The sequence below is a fragment of the Canis lupus genome, chromosome 8, assembly GCF_048164855.1.
Source record: "Canis lupus baileyi chromosome 8, mCanLup2.hap1, whole genome shotgun sequence".
Taxonomy (NCBI): domain Eukaryota; kingdom Metazoa; phylum Chordata; class Mammalia; order Carnivora; family Canidae; genus Canis; species Canis lupus.
In genome coordinates, this window is record NC_132845.1 from 56078176 (window position 1) to 56097845 (window position 19670).

Genomic DNA, 19670 nt, shown 5'->3' on the forward strand with positions numbered 1-19670 from the left:
ATGTGTCTGGTCACCCAAACTGCAACCGACACCATCCTCAGTAAGAACTCCAGACCCCCAAGCAACGATGAGATTCATCTTCCATTTCCTGCCTGACTCTCCCAGTTGCTCTGTCTCTGCTCTCTCTGCTCTCTCTTCAATAAACTCTGCTCTCACTTTCTGTTGACTGATGTTTGATTCCCATCCTTTGTAAAGCCAAGGATCCTTTGGCTAGTCCTGTGGGACCCCTACCAGCCTGCTTGCACCAGAAATAATCAGAAATACCCTGCTACACACACACACACATACACACACACACACACACACACACAACTATTTACGTGATGTTTGAGACCAAATAAAAGTTAAAAAATTTTTGTACCTTATATTATTTCCTTAATAATATGCCATGAGCACTTCTTCCTTGTCATTAAACATTCATCCAAAAATTCACCTTGTTACACTGTGTGCATGTACCATAATATATTTTTTTCCTTTTTTAAAAGATTTTATGTATTTATTCATGAGAGACACACAGAGAGAGGCAGAGACATAGGCAGAGGGAGAAGCAGACTCCCTGTGTGAAGCCTAATATAAGACTCGATCCCAGGACCCCAGGATCACAACCTAAGCCAAAGGCAGAGGCTCAACTACTGAGCTACCCACATGCCCCTATTTTTTCCTTTTTGTTGGGCATGCAGGTTGTGTTTTATTTTCACTCTTACTAGAGCATCATTGATAACAGCTACACATAATCTCTTTTTGTTTGTCTGTTTCTCTCCTCCGGATAGATTCCTAGAAGTAGAATTGTTAAGCCAAAGGATATAAGCTTTTTCCAGGCATATATTGCCAATTTTTTCCAGGTACATATTGCCAGATTGCTTTCTACAAGGTTTTCCAAGTTTATATCTTCACCAAGAATGTGAAAGGGTGGATCTTTCTTCAACTTCTTCAGGAACTTTTCCAAAATTCATCATTATATGGTTAGTTTCTCTTTAATCTTTGCTTATTTGATAGGGACAATTGTTTTTCATTGTTTTCCTATGCATTTATCTCATTGTTAGCGAGGTTAAACTATTTTATTGTTTATTACCTAGTTATAGGTACACCAAGAATCTTTGTCCTTTGCTGATTTTTCATGTTTGATTATTTGGGGCTTTCTTATAGAATTGCAAGACTATTTTTCATATTATACTTTTTTGCCACAGTTCCTTTTGCCTTTTCATTTTGTTTAACACAGATTTGATTCACAGACACTTGAAGAATAATGTAGTAAAATCAATCATTGTCTTCATGGCTCTTTCCATTATTTTTATGTTTAGCAGAGTTCTCCTTGTTTCCTAGTAATTTTTCTAAGCACTGTTTTGAATTTATGGAATAAAACCCAAGGGTATTCCTCTTCACGGTTTTCATGTTGTTTTGTTTTTGCTGTTAAGCACCAAAAGCCTTTCCTCTTCCCTAGGATCTCACAAAATAATTTTCTCATGGTTCTTTCAGGGTTTCATGTTTATGGATTAACTTTTCCTGAATGAATTAGAAATTAATAATGTTTCATTAAGAAAAGAACGTTTGTGGGGTGCCTGGGTGGCTCAGTTGGTTGGGTATCTGCCTATGGCTCAGATCATGATCCGAGGGTCCTGGGATCCAGCCTGGCATCAGGTTCCCTGCTCAGTGAGGAGCCTGCTTTTCCTTCTCCCACTCCCCCTGCTTGTGCTCATGCTTTCTCTCTCTCTGTTAAATAAATAAATAAAATCTAAAAAACAAACAGAAAGAAAACATTTATGACAAAATTTGTATCTATTTTGTGATATTTAGGAATGATAGTTTAGTAAATAAAGAAGAATTTAAATGGTGTATGATCCCAGTAATGAGATTTAAACACTCTTTTAGCATTGTCTACTAAAGAGCATATATTAATTCTTTAATAATTATTTTGGGGCTTCTTAATGCCCCCAGGCTAATGTTTAATATTTTTATCTTAATATACAAAGTCTTTCTTAAATTTGCCCCCAGGCTAATATTTAATATTTTTATCTTGATTTACAAAGCCCTTCTTAAATTTGGTCTTTGTCTCCAATTTCTGGCCCAAAATTCCTAAAGCCCTTTGAATTTCCTGAGTGTGAGAGTGCCTTTTAAACTCAGAAAGAGCCTTTTTGAACGCCCCCTCAGTTTATCCTAATGAGGTGACAGGGTAGGGCCTCTAGATAGCCTCAGGATGAGGCTGGTCTCCAGAAAGACCAAGAGATTAGAGGAATAGAACTTTCAGCCCCACCCACGCACCTCTGGGGAAAGGAAGGAGTGGGGGTGCTGCAGAACCCGCTCAATTAAAAACTCCTCAACAATGCAATTTGCAGAGCTTCCAGGTTAGTGAACACATGAACCTCTCTGCAGAGACGTGGTGGACCCCAGTTCCTTGGGGACAGAAGCTCCTGAGCTCAGGACTCTCTCAGACTTTGCTCTCTCTGAATCTGGCTGTTCATCTGCATCATTTATCCTTTATCATAAATGGGCAACTGGACATAAACATTTCCCGAGTTCTGTGAGCCGCACTAGGAAATCAAGCCTACAGAAGGAGTTTAGGGACCTCCAGTTTCTAGCCAGTCGGTCAGAAGCACAGGTGACGACGGACTTGCGATTGGCATGTGAAAGTGGGCAGTCGTCTGGGACCGAGCTCCTAACTTGGGAGATCTGATGTTATCTCCAGGTAGATAGTGTCAGAATTGAATTGAATTGAATTTAAAGGGCACCCTATCAGTGTCCACTGAGGATTGGAGAATTGCTTGGGGGTCCATTCCTACTTCTCACTACCAGATAACCTTCTGCCCTATTTATGCTTCCTGGTGCTCCAAGTCCTTTAAAGAAGCCTGTCCTTCCCTCTACTGCAGGGCTTCTCACCCTTGGCACTGTTGATATTAGGGGCCACATAGCTGTTATAGGGGCTGTCCTGTGCCTTGGAGGATGTTAGCGGCATCCCCGGCCTCTATCCACTCATGCTAATAGCAGACCTACCCCTGCTTGCCCCACCTTACGCCTCACCAAGTATTGCAAAAACTAAAAATGTCCCCAGACATTGACTAATAGAGAAGGAGATGAGAACCACTGCCCTTGGCCTTCCTTCCAAGGATAAGGGTCCTACTTATCCTCTGAGACTCAGGTCAAGACTTACCTCTGCCTAAAATTGTTCCCTGATCTTCCCAGATGAGCAAGATACAACACATTCCCACGAAGAGGGTGCAACCTCTTTTCTTCCTCTCTTGTTTACTAAACCATTCTGTGATGTTGGAGATTACCTCCCCCACTGGACTGTGAGCTCCCGGAGCATCTGCATCCCCAAGCATGGTGCACAATGAGTGTTTGTAGAATATATGCAAAAATTCTATGCAGTTACAGCCCATTATCAAATGTCGTCTGTCTGTATACAGGAGGTGGGTGACAGGCAATGGAAAAATTAAAAGTTTTGAGGCCAAACAGGATGGATACATTGATCAGCCTCCAGGCCATGAAATTAAATCTGCATCTCTATGAAGATACACTGGGGAATCTATAAACTGTGTGCAATCTCTCCCAAGCTTATGCAACTCCCGCCATAGAGCAGGGGATGATAAGGCTTTCCCTCCACCTTGGGTGACAATAAAGAGACTGCCAGCCAATCAACGAGTAGAGCACAACTCCCTACAGAAATAACTTATAATAAGAGCATTCCTTTTTAAAAAATATTAATGAAACCTTGTTGCCATAAGCTTATTGCGGCAGGATTCCATGAAAATAAACATCATCTAAGTTCCACAGAACTCCTCAACTTTCCTTCCTGGATCTGGTGCAGGCAACTGCCCTGGACTTCATGCAGGATCTGGAGATCTTTTTTTCCAGAAAGTTAGTATTGATACTTTGCATATACCTGGGTGATGGACATTAAGGAGGGCACGTGGTATAGTGAGCACTGGGTGTTATATGCAACTGATGAATCACTGAACTCTACCTCTGAAACCAATAATACATTTATCTGTTAATTAATTGAACTTAAATTTTTTTAATGAAAAAAACTTTCAGTATGACAAGAAACATTTCCTTCTCAAGTCAATAACTGATACCTTTTCCTTTTTTGCTATTACTGGAAATCTGAATAGAATACGATTTTCTTCTGAGTGGGTAAAAGCGATCTTAGCCTAAGAAAATAAATAAATTAAAAAAAGAAAAAAAATGTTGACACCTTTTTCTTTTCTTTCTATTTTCATGTGTATGAGAATTTTTTTAAGATTTTATTTATTTATTTGACACATAGAAAGAGCACAAGTAGGTGGGGTGGCAGGCAGAGGAAGAGGAAGAAGCAGACTTTCCACTGAACAGAGACTTGAGGCTCAATCCCAGGTCCCCAGGATCATGACCTGAGCTGAAGGCAGATGTTTAACCCACTGAGCCACACAGGTGCCCCTGTGTGGGAATTTTTAATGCAAAACAGGAACATAAAGCATTCATGTGAGTCAAAGTGTTAGGTAGGTAATTCTGTAATATCATTAATAAACCAGTTCAGTATTTTCTTGCTCAGGCCAGCACTGGGATTTTTAAGACAATTAGCTTTCTTTCTTTCCTCCCTCAATCTCTCTTTCACAGTAGAAAGATGGAATTTATTTGAAGTTTAGAGATAAAACATATAATTTCAAAGAAATGCCAGACTTTCAGAGAGCAGTTGGCCAGCTTCACAGTATCCACTCCCACTCTCACAATATTAGAGACACATCCATGAAAACGTCTAAAAAGCATTCAAATGGGATTTTTAAAGTTACCATCATAAAAAGTAATTGGTAAGTACTTCTAGTACTGATTAGAGAGACCAGAAAACAATACATCAGATTTAGTAAAATATATATTAGCTGATACTGGTGACCTACCTGGATACTTTTAACTTGGACAAGGAACACTACACCCAGCTCCTATAAGTACTGGCTGCCCACAGCTGCCTCATTTTGTGACAATTGCCTTCCTCTGAGGAGAGCCATCCTTTTTTTCTTTTTTTTTCAAGATTTTTATTTATTTATTTGAGACAGAGAGAGACAGCTCAAGCAGGAGGGAGGGGCAGAGGGAGAAGGAGAAGCAGACTCCCCACTGAGCAGGGAGCCCAGCATGGGGCCCCATCCCAGGACTCTGGGATCACAACCAGATACTTAACTGACTGAGCCACCCAGGTGTCCCAGAAGATCTATCTTAACCTGGTACATTTCTTATCAGTGAAGCCAAATGATGTTTCTAGCACTTTGACTGAACAGTAGATTCCATTCATGCACTTTAAAAAAGCAAGTCATGCTACGTGTAAGTAGATGTTTTTAATGTATTTTCTGTTGCTCCTGTGGGTTTGTTATTAAAATGCAGTGGATTGAATGCATGGATATTATTTTTAACGCCATGTGGAAGCTAGACAGTTTTTATTTTACTAATAAGCTGCAACCTGGGAGGTTTAGAACAGTGCTTCAAAAACTATATTGTGCATCCAAATCACTAGGGAGTCATTAAAATGCAAATTATAGTTCAGTTGGTCTGGGCTGGGACCTTAGATTCCACATGTCTAACAAGCTCCCAGGTTGACGCTGATGGGGCTGGTCTGGGGACCACACTTGGAGAGTCAGGATTCATAATGATAAAACCCACACAGCTAGTTTGTGGCCTCGCAGGGACAAGGATGCAGGTCTCCTGACTCTTCCTCTGGTTCTCTTTCAACAATACTGCATGGATTTTAATAAGGTAACCATAAAATTTATCATATAAACCGAGATTTTTTATTTTTAACGTAAAAGGGGGCACTGTTAACAATCACCCGGCATCAAGCAGGACCGTCCAAGCCAAATAGGGACTTACGGTGATCTGAGCTTTAGCAGAAGTGGAGATTGCCTTCCAGTGAACAATTAAACGTTTAGTCCAAATCTATTGGGAAGAAGTGCAGTCCAAGAGGAAGTCAGTTCGTTTTACCATTGCCAGAGATGTTTGGAAGCGTAAATAAAAAGAGCAAGGATAAGAGGGATAAATTTAATTTATGTAGTTGTTCAAAAGGCTATTGATAAGATTCTCCAGTAAACGCTGATAAAGATGAGTCAGCAGAGGGGTGGAAGGAATGTTTCCTTGTGATAGGAAACTGACTTAGGGCCCAGAAACAAAGGCTGGGGATAAACAGGCACTTATCTCTGCTGGGGTGGGTGGCAAGCTGCTGCAGCACCGGGGAGACAGGAGTGATGGGATTGGCTCCAAGGAGCCAAGAATGTGCACTTGGCTTAGAATAAGGAAATGAGTGTATTAAAAAAGCAGTTTCAAGGTGCTGCAGTTTAGGAGCGAGTAAAAAGGAAGCTGGAATAAACGTCAGATAAGATACCATCTTGATGAGGACTGGACTTTTTTACTCAAAGGGAGACTCACTTCAAGGCAAGTGCAATTAAGAATAAAATGCTCAGCTTGTCAGTTTGGATGAATATTTAGGGCAAAGTGTGTGACACAGTGGGGAAGCTGCAGAAATTGCACCAAGATAGTGTGGTTTTAACAGGAGGCTCTCAATGCACGTCGCCATCGCTTAGGCCTGCAGACCGCCCCCCCCCCCCAAGCCTGGATCTGTTCAATCAGAATCTTAAGAGGATGGGCTCAGGCATCCATGTTTTGGGGAAAGAAATACTCCATTGGAGATTCTGGTATGCAGGCAGGGCTGAACACCAATGAGTTGACTAATAAGAATGATATAGAAATAAAGGTTAATGTTGTCAACCAAAGAAAAGTGTTTACAATCAGTTAATGGAGCATAATAGCATAATGCATGATTCTTAATATTCATTTTTATTCAACATTTTATTGAGAAATAGAATGCACTCTCTGTGCATAACACACGCTTGTACAACTTAACAAATTGTGTAATGAATACCCATGAAGCTGTATCAGCTCAAGAAATGAGAAAATTGTCCACACCCCAGATGTCCCTTGTGTGCCCCCCTCCCAATTCTACTACCCTCCCTGCACTCTGGAGGCAAAACAATCCTGGCCTTTTAAATGATCAATTCTGGGGTGCCCAGGTGACTCAGTCTGTTAATCATCTATCTCTTGGTTTTGGCTCAAGTCATGATCTCAGGGTCATGAGATCCAGCCCCACGTGATGCTCCGTGCTCAACAGGGAGTCTGCTTGCAGATTCTCTCTCTCTCTCTCCCTCTGCCCCTCTCCTCACTCATATTCTCTCTCTCTCTCTCTCTCAAATAAATAAATAAATCTTACGCTTTTTTTCTTTTTTTATTTTTATTTATTTATGATAGTCACAGAGAGAGAGAGAGAGAGAGAGAGGCAGAGATATAGGCAGAGGGAGAAGCAGGCTCCATGCACCGGGAGCCTGATGTGGGATTCGATCCCGGGTCTCCAGGATCGCGCCCTGGGCCAAAGGCAGGCGCCAAACCGCTGCGCCACCCAGGGATCCCTTTTTCTTTTTTTAAAAGATATATCCATGTTGTTGCTTGTGGCTGTGGTCTTTCTGTTCATGATGCCAAGCAAGGCTCAGAAAACTCCCTGCCCTTGGGCCAAATCCTGCCTACCGCCTGTTCTGCAAAGTACTTTGTATGAGAGACCCGCATGACACTGAAAGGTCAGGACACAATAATATTTGAGTTGTATGCACTTGCTTATTCTTATATAACACTGTTGTTTTCAAATTTTATTTCCTAATGGAAATATTTTTTCCAAAAAGCCCTTTTCAAAGCCTCCAGTAAAAAACAAATAATACTTGCACTTGAAGCAGGATTGAAGTTGTGGCAATTTTACATCTCTCCCAGCCTCCAACTCACCCCTTGAAGTTCCCGTAGAACATAACAGAGTTCCCAAAAGAAAAGATGTGGCTCGAGAATTGCAGATCCATTGAATATGAAATTCTGGGACATTTTGTAATGGAAACAGTACTTGGAAAGATGAGTCTCTCTCTCTCTCTCTCTCTCTCTCTCTCTCTCTCTCTCTCTCTCTCTCCCTTCCCTCCTTCTTTCTTTCCAGCTAGTAAATTACCCTGAAATAATTTGCCCAAAGTAAGTAGGCATGGGTGATGCTGAACTCCAAGAAATGTTATTTGATTGGGGGAGAAAATATAAACTGAACCAAAGCAGATAGATTTTTGCAGTCAGAGAGAAGTCGGAATGTTAAAAAAAAAAAAGAGCCAAATTATACAGCTCCAGTCGGTGTGAGCCTTCTATCTCTGGTCAGCTCAGCAGTTAAAATCCAGTTCTTGAAATGCTTTTATGTTCTAAGACTTCCTTTATTCCATAGAAAAAGGCAAAGGTGATTCCCGTTAAAGCCAAAAAACAGCAGTGAGTTTGATGTTTAACTGCTCCCAGTTCACTTTCCAAGCAACTCTAGAAGAAACATATTCATTTCACATTTTAATAATACATTTTAAAAGGGCAGAAAGGATCCCTTTGTTCGTGTTCAAGAAGAATTAACAAGTGTGGCTTCATCTGTTCCTTTAGGAAAGAAGTTGAAGAGGAGATGGTACCATGTGAAGTCATTGCTGCTGTCAAACCCAGAAGGTTCGATCGTCTGGTAATAAGGTTTGCCCGAAGGAAGTAGTCCAAGTGGTTCTCGATGTTAGTTAATGACTGTTGGCACCCTTTTCCTTTTCACAATCGTATGGACACATTTATGCAGCAAGAGAAGCAAGGTCAAAAATCTACCCACGCTCTGCCTCATTTAGGATGCTTTTGCCTGCAAATAACATATCCATCTCAAATAGCTTTAACTTGGGGGATTTATTCTCTCACATACCAAGAAGGATGGAGGTAGGGTGGGCATTCGAGGAGTCAAAGGGCATCATCAAGGACCCAGGTTCCTTCTAGCTTCTTATCCTCCCTCTGCAGTGAGTTTGCTAGTCCTCAGCTAACCATCCCCCACCCCCCAACCACCACCACCACCCCGCCTCCTGCCCTGGTCCCAAGTTGCCTGCCACGATCATAGTCATTACTGGCACCAGAATGGAGACTTTCCCGTATGTCTCTCCTTTTCAATGAGGAAAATCTCCCCAGATGCACCCCAGTGGGTGTCTCGATGTTTCATGGCCAGAAGGACTGTACACGTCCACGCCTGAACCAAGCACTGACAAGGAATGGGGCACAGTGGCCAGTTTGGACTAACCAGGATTTGCCTCTGAGTCTTGGGGGAGACACCCACTTTGCCTATACAAGTGACTGTACAGAAAGAAAGAGGACCCTTAAAATCGGGATGACCAACAGCACATGCTGCAGGCTACAACTCTGTGTGCAAAACATGAGCTTTCTCATCTGTCTGTAAATATCTTGCTCGTGAGTGCCCATCCCACCGACGGCAAAGGTGGGAAAATCTTAACTTCCAATTAAGGTAACTCGGTCACTGTTTGGAGCAGTCTCTCTCAAGGCTCAATTTCTTTTGGATAAATATTTAATCCATTTTATGGGTCAGATTGGCTCCCAGGGCTATCTCTCTATTCTCCGGGGTTAATTCCTCATTCTCCCTGTCGAGACACCATCCAGGTACCTGGACAGCCTTACGCTTTCTTCTGATGATGGGGGTTGGGGAGGAAGGAGGTCCTCATGCTCCTAATACTGGCTCTGAGATCTTCCCTGCCCTCCACAGAGATGTCCTGCATCATCACTGACACGTCTTCAGGCCTCTCTACTGCTGATTACCAAGTCAGTGGAGCTCACGGTCAGTCCTTCTACTTGGGTATATGCCTGGGTGGCTAGACATGACCCACCTTAGTTTCCTGCTGGCTCTGCAGATCCCTCTGGGACTTGGTTGTGACTTCAATTCAGTCTCCCTGGCCTGGGTAATCCATCCTGCAGCTCTTGGCTACAGGATCACTTTGACCTTGTAATAAAAGGACAGCTAACACATTCAATTGCTTTCCTTGTCCTTTCAGTGATGGTGAAGGGGGACGCTGGATAATTGTCAGAGACTCAAGACATTGGCACAGACCCTCTCTGCATGAGCACATGACACCACCAATGGTAATGCAGCCCCCCCGCCCAGGTTGGTGCAGAGCTCCTTATGACTTACCGTTATCCAAGGGTCCCAAAGGCGGATTAGGGCCCAAAGGCCACTGCTCTAGCATTTCCTGCAAATGCCTCTAACTATTTCTTTTTTTTTTTTTTAAGATTTTATTTATTTATTCATGAGAGACACACAGAGAGAGGTAGAGACACAGGCAGAGGGAGAAGCAGGCTCCAGGCAGGGAGCCCAATGTGGGACTCGATCCCAGGACCCCAGGATCACAACCCGAGCCAAAGGCAGATGTTCAACCACTGAGCCACCCAGGCGACCCGGCTCTAGCTATTTCTAAACCACATCCTCCACCAACTCAGCAGGAGTTCAAGACCAGAGAGGGGAAGAGAAGCACACTTTTCTGACCCTTTGTCCTCTCTCCTTGCCTCTTACATCCAACCCCCAAGACCAAAAGGTAGACACATGTTCTGCTTCCCTCCCTATCTGTTCAGAATGCCCCTGTGCATCAAATTGCCTTTCTTCCCTATCCTATGGCTGCCAGGTGTTTGTCCCTCTCCTCTTGCCTGGGAAAACAAATCTCATGAGCTAGTCTCAGTAGAGACAATGGTTTCCCTTAATAGGGAAAATGACCCAGATTACTGAAAGAGGAAAAACATGTCTGTTTCCAAAACAGCATTCATTGGCATGAGTATTTTAAAAATGTTACTCCTGTTCCATCACTTGTCAATTGTCTGTGTCAAATGCATGCTTTGCAGCTTGAAACAGGCAATGCTTTGTTAAAGAAGATTGCTTTCACAAACTTATTTATAATGAGCATTCAAACCAGTGACTCAGAAGCCAGGAATTCATTCACACAGTTCTTGTATATCCGGTACCAATGTATTCTATTAATTGGCTTAGTTTAGTGGGTCATTATGAGAGATATCCCTTACTGAGCACCTACTATGTGCCAAAAATTTTACATTCATTCATTCAACTACCTTAATTCTAATTCCATATCTGTAAGGTAGTCATATTTTCATCTTCTATCTTACTAAGGCTCAGAGAGCTTGAGTAACTTTCCCCAAGTCACAGTGCCAAATCTAGAATTCAAGTCCAAGTTTTTCCAACTCCCAAATCTGAGTCCTTTCTTCCTCAGCAGAAGCATAGTGACAGTATAACATGACCAAAAGGCACAGACTCTGGAATCTTACCAACCTGAATTCTAGTTCCTAGCCACCGTCCACCATATGACCTTGAACTGTGTGACCTCCTTTACCTTCAATTTTCTCATCTCTAAGAGGGATCGGTAATAGTTCACACCTCATAGAGTTGTTGTGAAGATTGAATGAGATAAAATACTGTATACATTAGAGTTTAGGGCAGTATCCAATGAGTACTCGATAATTACTTTTGGCCATAATTGTTGTTATGTACTGCCTCTCCAATGGGTCTTCATGCTGAAAAGAACTTAGCATCTATTCTTACTGCACAATTTTACAAACAAGAAGACGCCAAAAGTTTATTCTACTTCTCCATATTAACATATATATGTGCATATACATGCAATTTTTGGTATATACAGTTTTAGTCTCCAAAGCCTGTGATATATATGTCCAGGCTTTAGGGACAAAATTTATTGTTCTTTCAAAGACAAATACTACAGAGTCCCTGAGTGGCTCAGTTGGTTAAGCAACTGCCTTTGACTCAGGTCATGATCCTAGGGTCCTGGGATCAAGTCTCCTGACAGGCTCCCTGCTCAGTGGAGAGTCTGCTTCTCCTTCTCCCTCTGCTCCTCCCCCTACTCTGCTTGTGCTCTGTCTCTTTCAAATAAATAAAATATTTTTTAAAAATTGAAAAAAAATTTAGAAAGACAAATACTGGGCAGCCCAGGTAGCTCAGCATTTTAGCGCCGCCTTCTGCCCGGGGTGTAATCCTGGAGACCCGGGATCCAAGTCCCACGTTGGGCTCCCTACATGGAGCCTGCTTCTCCCTCTGCCTGTGTCTCTGCCTCTCTCTCTGTCTCGCATGAATAAATAAACAAATCTTAAAAATAAATAAATAAATAAATAAATAAAGTAAAAAGACAAATACTACAAGTTCAAAAATCTGTGGATCTCTAAAGGTTGTTCTTCAATTCATTGGTTTGAGAGTGTCTTACGAACCTGTGGGTCAGAAAGACACCACCAATGCCATGGGGGAGCAAAGCATTCACTGGTCCAGGCAAAGCAAGAAAAGGAAGCTTGAGAAGTCAGCTTTGGAGGATATGAAGGAAAACTGCCAGACCCATGATTAGTTCATCTATCATCGGAAGAAGTCAGTTCATAATTTCAAAAAACAAATCAAAATTGGGCCATAATTAGGCCCAATTAACTCATCCTTCAAACACATTCTTTGTGGTGGACATCTGTTGTTTTGGCTGCCTTTCTGATAACTACAACCCAGTTTCCCTTCAGAGGAACTATATGACTGCCATATAGTTATTTGGGGGTGACCCCATCCTTAGCTACAGGAATGGGTCCTAATTGGCTTAAGCCAATCAGCTAACCTTGTCCCCCAAATTGAAGTTCAGAGACAGGCACATAACGTACCAGAGTGACTGGGACTTGAAGTGGTGTCTGGGGGAGCAGCAGCTTTCACTCTTCTGAGTATGTCACAACCATTTTGCTTCCATGTAGAGGTGGCCTGAGGCTGAAGCTGACCTACAGAGAAAGACAGAGTCAGGGTGGTCACACTGTGTGAAACTGAATGTAGATCACATCCTAAATTTCTCAGTACTGTGAGCCAGTATGGATCTACATGCTTAGGACATATATCATTACACACCCCAGTGAGAGATACAGTACAACCCCATTCTCCAGGAAACCCAAGATTCAGATAAATTAGAACTGTCTAGTGTCCCAGAAGCCAGGATTTCCACTCAGTTCTCTCTGCATGCTTCTACAATCCTCACAACAACACTCAAGAGTTTAAGTAACATTCCCAAAGTGACACAGAAGGCAGATAAATGGAGGTGGGTCTCTCATTCAGAATTTTTTGTCTCCAAAGCCTGTGTACTTAGCTCTAACTTTAAACTATAAGGTAATTTTGAGTCAGATAGAACAAACAAAATTAGCACATGCTTTTTATTTTATTTTATTTTATTTTATATTTTATTTTATTTTATTGATTAACACATGCTTTTAGGAGTTAGTTTCCAGATCCCATAAGGCTGGTGTACTGAGACTAAATAAATTCCAGATGATTTATATTTTATTCTTTTGTTAAAAAAAATTTTTGTTTATTTATTTGACAGAAAGAGAGAGAGCAAACACAAGTAGGGGGAGCAGCAGAGGGAGAGGGAGAAGCAGGCTCCCCACCGAGCTGGGAGCCTGACGTGGGGCTCAATTCCAGGACCCTGGAATCATGACCTGAGCCAAAGGCAGATGCTTAACCAACAGATTCACCCAGGAGCCTCTAATTCATATTCTCTCTCTCTCTCTCTCTCTCTCTCTCTCTTTCTCTTTTTTAAAGATTTTATTTATTTATTCATGAAAGACACAGAGAGAGAGAGAGAGACAGAGACAGAGACACAGGCAGAGGGAGAAGCAGACTCCATGCAGGGAGCCCCATGTGGGACCCGATCCCGGGACTCCAGGATCATGCCCTGGGCTGAAGACAGATGCTCAACCACAGAGCCAATCAGGCATCCCAGTTATTCTTTCTTTTTTAAAAAAATATTTATTTATTTGAGAGAAAGACACCCATGCATGTATGGGGCTGGGAGAAGAGGGAGAGAAACTTCAAACTACCCAAAGCCCCAGGTAGGGCTCCACCCCCTGAGATTATAACCTGAGCAGGAACCAAGAGTAAGATGCTCAACTGACTGAGCCACCCAGGCCCCCCATATTTTATTCTTGAATTCACCCACTGATATGGTATAGGGAGAGAAACAAGGAAGGTAAATATGACAACCTCACTATGCAATGACAGACACACCCCCTGGGTTTATCTCCTGCTTGGAGGGTCCATAGGACCCACTAGGTCTCTGGCAAACCCATTCTCTCCATCGTTCTGGGTATGCTGCTGAACATACATTTCCCAGCGTCCCTTGCAGGGAGGTGTTATCACATGATTTGGCTCCTGCCAATGGAATTCTGGTGGAGGTACTGTGTGCCTAGGCCTTAGGCAGGGGACGTGGCTCCTGGTCCTTGGCACTGGGGTTAATGCGGCCACCTGGCCAGGCTCTGTGATGGAAGGAACATGGGTCCCTGAAAGACTGTGCAGACTAGAGTCCCTCCAGCGATGGAACTGCTTATCTCCTAGCTGCTATCATGAGTGTCCTTAAGCCATGTTTTACTGGATATTTTTGTAATAGCAGCTTAGCTTTTGTACCCTAAGACAAGGGTCTAGAGGTCTTGGAAAAGAATTAGTCATCCTGCAGCTGAGGTCTGGGCTAGTAAATAAGCTCTAGCTGTCTACCTCAGGTTGACAGCTCGAGTTTTATGCCTCCCTGTTAGTTTCTCAGTGTGAGCACACGCTGCAAGTGTGTAAATAAAACAAGCATCGGGCAGGAACTGTGGCAGGCTGCAGAGTCCTTAAAGCATAGAGCCACCATCTGCAGCAGACGGCAGATGAAGAGGGCCACATGGCTCAGGAGCATGTCCTGAAATCCTGGGGTGTGGGCAGAGCCTTGGGGACAACAAGTCGACCCCGGGAACATTTGTTACATGAAGACTGAAGACCAAAGATGAGAGGTCTCCTCTTCATAGGGGAAGCTTCCAAAATATTACTGTGATGGGGCTTCTTAGAAAAGGAATCAAACAGGCCAATAATTCACCAGTAACCAATAAGTAGAACTTCTTTTGTCTTTCTCTCTCTCTCTCTCATCGTAGCCCTGCTCAGAAAGCACCTTTGGCTGCATCAATTTTCCTAGTCAAAACAGTGTATTTCAAACTCCCTTTGCACAGATAAATATCGCCTGTTGTGGAAAAACACTCAGAGAAATGACCGTGTTGTCATCTGCTGCTCAGAATGTTAAAAAAAAAAAAAAAGCACAGTGGTCAGGGACTAGGACTCAGAAGCCAGCTCTGCCACTTACTAGCACTGGGGCCTGGGCAACTGCGTGTGACTCAGCTTCCTCATCTGTAAACTGGGGATGATGATAATAATAGTACCTACAGCATCTTATCATGATGAGGATTTACAAGTCTCGGAGTAGTACCTGGCATGTAGTAAGCACCACGTAAAAATCTGTTAAGTGTGAATACCACCTTTCAGGACAGGGTTTTTACAATGTGCATCAAAAGCCCTGAGCTAGCAATTCTATGTCTAAGAATTTTTCCTAAAGGGATCATTATGGATGTGTGCAAAGATTTATCTTCAAAGAAGCTCATTGCAGTAATAAGTGATCATCAATAGGGCACTGGGCTAAATCAATGGCAGTAGAGGACAGTCATATTTTATGCAAGGGGTTGTATTGCTGAAGATCTCACAGAATGCAAAACTCATGTTACGCAAGATTAAATTTCCTACAAAAATGAAATGCAAGGCAGGATTCACATTACTTCAGATTTTGCCCATAAAGCAAAGTTTAATTAATATTTTATATCCTACTATTTCAAACTGTGTAATTCAAATTTGCATTAAATGTAACCTGACTGTATATTTATTATGGAGCTGCACAAAAATTTATGTTACAGAAGAATAAGCCATGGCTGAGGAGGACATCCATGATACATCAATTTTAAAGAGTGTGACCTCATTTTCTTCAGATAGACATCTTTTAAATGCTGGCAAAATAGACATCAAATTTAAAGCGTACTAGATTCCCTGCAATGTGGTTCCTTCTTTTTATCACCCTATATTTTCTAAATGTTCTACAAGGAAGGTATTATTTTTGTAACAAGAAACAATAAAAGGAACTTTTAAAGAATAAATGTAACATTGATATTAACTTAATTTTGAAACAAATAGCTACTCAGACAAATGGGTACGTAAAAGAGGATAATTCCAACCCGTTAACTGATGTCTACAGCCTTAGTGAATTGGAGATTTGCTTTTTCTCAAATACTTGGTCCCAGGGATTGGTCTGGACGGGAAATAGCATATCCGACCGGAGTTCACACTAAAGTTCCATTGGCCTAATCCAGAACCCAGTAAATCTTTCAGAATATAACAAAGAACACTTTAGAAGCCCAGTTACACTAGACCATTTATTCAACAAGTCTGTGTATACTTCTTTTGAGATTTGACAATATCCTTTATATATATATATGTGTGTGTGTGTGTGTGTGTGTGTGTGTATAATGGATATTTATCTTAAAGATCTATTTATTATGGATATATTTTTAAATGTATGGATATATATATATATATATATATATATATATATATATATATATATATCAAGACACCTGGGTGGCTCAGTTAGTTGAGTGTCTGCCTTCAGCTCCGGTCATGATCCCAGGGTCCTGGGATCAAGCCCTGCATCGGGCTCTCTGCTCAGTGGGGAGTCTGCTTCTCACTCTCCTTCTGCCACTCCCCGTGCTTATGCTCTTTCACTGTCAAATAAATAAAATCTTAAAGTATATTGAGCCATTTTGGTGACTCAAAAAAGTGCAAAGAACATGAAGAAACTTCAGTCAACTTCTCTTTGCTCAGTTTCCCTGACCATAACTGGCACATTCCATGTAGAATAGAAAAGAAAAGGAAGCCGTACCTCTTTATTCACTTCCTCCTTTCCAGGGAAAGAGCAGGAGTTCTGGGAAGATATCCAAGGGACCTGAGGGAAGCAAAGTTTCTTCAGACAGCTCAGAGTAGGCTGTGGCCTCCTGAACCTTCTGTCCCACAGTTGGTAAGTAGTGGTGTTAATGCTCATTCCAGACAGACAAGACCTTACCTCTCCCCACACCAGCCATTCTGAATCCATCTGAGGTTTTCATTTATTTTTCACTTTGAACAAACATTCTGTGCTAAATGAACAGGTGCACATGGGCTGTCTGGTTTGACCATCACAAAAGGCCAATGAACTTTCAACTATAAGATGAGTAAGGTCTGAGGATCTAATGTATCAACTGTAGTTGATATCACTGTACTACTGTATAATTAAAATTTGCCAAGAGAGGGATCCCTGGGTGGCGCAGCAGTTTGGCACCTGCCTTTGGCCCGGGGCATGATCCTGGAGACCCGAGATCGAGTCCTGAATGGGGCTCCCTGCATGGAACCTGCTTCTCCCTCTGCCTGTGTCTCTGCCTCTCTCTCTCTCTCTCTCTCTCTCTGTCTATCATGAATAAATGAATAAAATCTTTTTTAAAAATTTGCCAAGAGAGTAGATCTTTTTTTTAAAAAAAATCATTTATTTATTTATGATAGACATACATAGGGAGAGAGAGAGAGAGAATCAGAGACACAGGCAGAGGGAGAAGCAGGCTCCATGCCAGGAGCCCGACGCAGGACTTGATTCCGTGTCTCCAGGATCACGCCCTGGGCCAAAGGCAGGCACTAAACCGCTGAGCCACCCAGGAATCCCGAAAGTAGATCTTAAATGTTCTCACCACTGCTCTCCAAATCATAAATATGTGAGGTGATGGATGAGTTCATTAAGTAGGTGGGGGAAATTCTTTCAAAACATACACAAATATCAAATCATCATGTACACTTTTACAATTGTATTTGTCCATTATACATCAATAAAGCTGGAATTTTAGGGGTGCCTGGCTGGCTCAGTTGGTAGAGTGTGCAACTCTTGATCTTGGGGTTGTGAGTTCAAGCCCCCACATTGGATGTAGATATTGCTTAAAAGTAAAATCTTAAAAACAAAAAAAACACCAAACTGAAATTTTAAAAGTTTTTTAAAAAGCCTATGTAGCAAAACACAATCATTTCCTCATTCCTATGGTGTTGAGAGAGGCGGAAGCATATGGACGCTAAGAGCTTGGGCTCTGGTTTGAATCCTGGATCTCCCAAGTTTCTTTGCTATGTAAGCTGCAGCAAGTTACATAAGTTTTCTGTGCCTCATCCTTCCGTTATCCTCATCCGTAAAACGGAGGCAGTAATAACAGCACCTACATAGTTTTGTCATGGAAAGGTCTTAGAACAGTGCCTGATACAGAACACATGCTCAATATACATTAGCTATATGCATCAAATGAGGAAATCTGGCTCAGACAGATGAATTAACTTGCCCGTGGTTACACAGCAAGTGTTAGAGCCAAGATTTGCTTGGGTTTCCTTGCGATTCTCGGATCTTGAAGTTTGATTTGGGTCTGTTTTATATCTCCCACGCCTCCTGTTAACATGCTCTTGCTTCCCTGTCCCTTCTTGAGCATATGGAGTGTGTTTCTAATGGCTGCTTTAACGTCCTTGTCTATTAATTCCATCATCTGTGACATTTCTGGATCTGTTTCTATTGATCGATTTTTCTCCTCATTATAGCTCATATTTTGCTGCTTTGCGTGCCAGGTAATTTTTTATTGGATGCCAGACATTTCGAATTTCACATTGCAGAGCGCTAAAATTTTTTGTTTTCCTTTAAATATTTGGGGGTTTTGTTTTAGGATGGCGCAGTTGCATTAGTGGAAACAATTTGAATCTTTTGAGGCCTGTTTTTAAGATTGCCGAGCAGGTCCAGAACAGTCTTTAGTCTAGGGCTAATTTGGTGACTACTGAGGCAATATGTTTCTCGGGATTCTGCTGGATATCCTACATGTTAGATGTTCTTCCCTTTCTGGTTGATGAGGACAGAAATAATGCCCGACCCTGTGTAAGCTCCAGCTGATTCTTTTTTTTTTTTTTTTTTTTTTTTTTAGCTCCAGCTGATTCTAATGGGTGGTCTTTCCTTGGCCTCCGGTACTGTCCTCGCATGCGTGCACTGATCAACACTCAGCTGCAGATTTGAAGGGAACTCTCTGCAGACCTCCTGAGTCCTCTCTCCGTAGAGAGAATCTGCTCCCATTCCCCCTGGACCTTGAACAGCCCTTGAATGGGATCTTGAGCCAATGAAGTTTTCCATAAGTAGTAGTTGTTGCATGAATAAATATCCCGTTGCTCTCCATGTGTTAAGTGAACTTGGGTCAGGGCCTAGTATTTGCCTTCCAGAAAACATCTCACAAACCAAGGCCAGATTCTCCACTAAAAGAGAACAAAGCTCATTTCTCCTGAGGAGGTTAAGCTGTAGATAAACATAGCCCTGAGACTTAGAGCCACCTGCTAACCCTCCCGACCCTACCCTGATCCATCCGGGACAGAGATTCCAGGGCCTTGGGCTGCTGTGTCCAATAAGCACCCACAGGGCATGTGTGGCTATTGAGCACTTGAAATATAGTTGAGATGTGATTGTAAGTATAAAATACTAAAGAGATTTAGTATGAAAAAAAGAATGTAATGGATTCATCTGCTGAGAATGTGTTGAAGCAATGATAGTTTAGGCATACTGGCTTAAATAAAACATTATTAAAATCAATTCCACTGTGTCTTTTTACCTTTTCAAAAAGAGTGGTTACTAGAAAGTTTAAAATGACATGTGTGGCTCATGTCTTCTTTCTATTAGCTGTGGATGGAGAGTCTTAAACCCCATAGCCAAGACTTGAGGCTAGCGGAAAGTAGAATGAGTGAAAAAGCAGGACACACAGAGACAGATGTGATATATTCAGTTTCTTGTTACTCTGACGCATTTCCCCACCCCATCCCCCAAGCAGTTTAACATGAGTCACAGACCAGTTGCCTTAGGGAGAAAGTTGTCAGCAGAAAACCAGAG

The 19670-nt window shown here is 42.1% G+C and overlaps 1 long non-coding RNA gene across 3 annotated transcripts in view; it reads left to right on the forward strand.

Annotated features, from left to right (window-relative positions):
• LOC140637644 (uncharacterized) overlaps positions 1-19295 on the forward strand; it is a 29844-nt gene extending 10549 nt beyond the window's left edge. For 2 of the 3 annotated variants that reach the window (XR_012034710.1, XR_012034712.1), the window contains 4 exons: positions 8449-9658; positions 9873-9982; positions 16661-16769; positions 18724-19295. This is a non-coding gene — a long non-coding RNA (uncharacterized lncRNA). The remainder of the gene's footprint in view (positions 1-8448; positions 9659-9872; positions 9983-16660; positions 16770-18723) is intronic. The other variant, XR_012034711.1, reaches the window with a different exon arrangement.
• Positions 19296-19670: the final 375 nt, after the last annotated feature.